The 2,846-nt window shown below is 31.5% G+C and overlaps 1 long non-coding RNA gene across 1 annotated transcript; it reads left to right on the top strand.

Moving 5' to 3' along the window:
• The first annotated feature begins 1,518 nt into the window (after nt 1–1,518).
• LOC127850008 (uncharacterized) lies at nt 1,519–2,447 on the top strand. The gene is made up of 2 exons (XR_008034991.1): nt 1,519–1,704; nt 2,094–2,447. It is a non-coding gene; the product is annotated as an uncharacterized LOC127850008 (long non-coding RNA).
• The last annotated feature ends 399 nt before the right edge of the window (nt 2,448–2,846 follow it).

The following is a 2,846-nucleotide window of genomic DNA, read 5'->3' as shown; positions in this document are numbered from 1 at the left end:
CAATATTCAGCGACGTTACCAGCTGTGTGTTAGACGAAACGAAAATGCTTTGGTTTTGCATTGTGTTTTGAGACTGTCAGGGTGATATGATGGATTAATTGGTGTTTGACTGACAATAAATGAACATGTTTGTGTTTGGAGATTGCTGAGGTTAATATCTTCACAATTGGGAAATCCCAACATAAGTTGACTGCCAGTTTGACCACTGATCTGCAAAATATCCCGCAGCTTCTTCACCATATGTTTCCTGGCTGAGTGGTTGGTAAGTTTCATTGAATTTGTTATGTATACATGCTTAAACACACATGTGTCATTATTTGTGCCATTTTTTACACCCATTCTCATGCTGATGAACCAATGATCAGTGCCAGTTGTTCTACTGTCGTGAACTGTTTATTCAAAATTGTGGAAAATGAGTTGCGAACTGTTCGACATTGTGAAAAAATGAGACATGCACTGTACCAAAATTTGAAAAAATGAGTCGCGCACTGTTCAAAATTGTGGGAAACATTAGTTGCCCACTGTTCATTCTGTATTCAAAATTGTGGAAAAATGAGTCCCACACTTTTCATAAATTAAATTTTGAAAAAAATGAGTCACGCGCTGTACAAAATTTGTAAAATGAGTTGCTCACTGTTCAAATTTTTGCAAAAAAATAAGTCATGCACTGTTCATTCAAAAATTGTGGAAAAATGAGTTGCACACTGCTCAAAATTGTGAAAAAATCATGTCACGCGCTGTACAAAATTTGGAACAATCATTTGCGCACTGTTCAAAAATGGGTGACAATTTTGTGGGGCACTGTTCATTCAAAATTACAAAAAAATAAGTCACAAACTCTTCAAATTGTGAAAACACATAAGTTGCGCACTGTTCAAAATTTGTTAAAATGAGTCGCGCACTGTTCAAAATTTGGAAAAAAATGAGTCGCGCACTGTTAATTCAACATGGTGGAAAAATGAGTCATGCACTGTACACAATTTTAAAAAATGAGTTGCACACTGTTCAAAATTGTGAACAAAATGAGTCACGCACTGTTCATAAAAAAATCACTGTTGAAAACTGTGAACAAATGAGTTGCGCGCTGTGCAACTTTTTTGAAAACATGTGTCGAAAACTGTTCAAAATTGTGTCGCCCACAGATCAACATTGTGAAAAAATGATTTGCAAACTTTTTTTAAATTGTGAAAATTTGAGTTGCGAACTTCTTTAAATTGTGAAAATTTGACTCGCAAATTTCTCAAATTAGGAAAACAAACACCTATTCCCTTAATAAGCAAAAAAAGCCCCGAGTCCATAATAAAAATATTTTAAGTTAAAAGAAATTCTAAATTATTTTTATATAAAGTGGAGTTTATACATTTTCATTTTGAATAAATAATATTGTGTCTATTAAAGTTGTAATTTGTTCAAGTTGTGCCATAAAAATGTTATTAAAACACTCTATTTTGAAATGTTATCTCCTGTTGGATTTGTTTTATTTTATTATAATATGAAATGTTTTTCTTTTAATGGCAGAAAGTTGCGACAACACATTCCATGGGTGATGATATCTACCAAAATTCTTGGCGGCACAGTTCTACCCTCGTCAGTTGCACTTGTCCGAGTCTTTCTCTGCCTCTCAACCAACTCGAGATATTCCCCCCCCCCAACTGCATGCCGGCACAGCTTCACATCAACCCATCTAATTAATTTGTCGGAAAGGTAATACTTTTTGTCGACAAATTTATTTTTGAGAGTATTTATGTAATTGTTTTATCTGAACATGTTATAAATCTATATGTCACTTTATTTATAAAGTTTAAATTTTAATACAAATTATATATCTGGATTTTAATTTTTTTACCCTTTGCATGCTGGGAAATTTGTCGTCTGCTAAAATGTCGTCTGCTGAATTTGTAAAATAAGCATTTTCTTAATTTTTTTTAAAGATTACTATCAGAATAGCAAACAAAATGTGGCGTCTCATCTGGATCCAAACTGTTTGCAAAGGCCTTCAATATTCGGTTCCAGCACTGAAAGGGTTATAGCAGTTATGCAATGAATGTTTGATGGTATTTTTTTTTCTTAAGGATTCTTTATTTTATTTTCAGGTTGACTACACAAATTTCCTGTTTGGTTGTGGAGATAGAATCATTTTTTGTGAAAGTTTGATTTCAGACATTTAAAAATTAGAATTGTCATGTATTATTAGGCATGTCAGGCATCAGCAAAGCATCTCAATCAAGTATTAATTATTTTACTTTGTCAATGTCAATTCATTGTGTATGCTATTCATCTGTTTGCCTTGCATTTTATAAGAATGACACAAACAAGGAAAGCATTTGTAAAGTATTAGTTAATTTTTTTTATATATAATCTTAGACGAGATGTTTAGTGAATATTTGTCATAAATTCTTCTTTAACTTGATCAAATCTGTCATATTTTATTTAAAACGTGTTAAGTATATTTGTGTTACGTTTTAAATGTTTATCATTACTGTTTTACATTGTGTTCATCTGCAGCCAGTGAATGGTAGCGGTGCACATTTGTATTTGTTTATTTTTTTCCATTGATTAATGCTCATTTAATTTATATTTCCCTATATATATATATATATATATATATATATATATATATAACACAATTGTATGTAACATAAGTCCTCTTAAATATATATTAATGACTATATTATCATAATTTATGTAACACAAGTATACAAGTTAACTTAACACACACCCCATACACATTGCAAATTGCATACAGTTGCTTACACTATAAATATACATAAAAATCCTTGTGCAAATAAACGTAATTAGCAAGAGGACTGAGATGGCCTTTAATCCCTCACATGTTATTGAAGAAT

The sequence above is a fragment of the Dreissena polymorpha genome, chromosome 11, assembly GCF_020536995.1.
Source record: "Dreissena polymorpha isolate Duluth1 chromosome 11, UMN_Dpol_1.0, whole genome shotgun sequence".
Taxonomy (NCBI): Eukaryota; Metazoa; Mollusca; class Bivalvia; order Myida; family Dreissenidae; genus Dreissena; species Dreissena polymorpha.
Note: the sequence above shows the minus strand (reverse complement) of the source record. Positions and strands in the feature narration are given on the sequence as shown.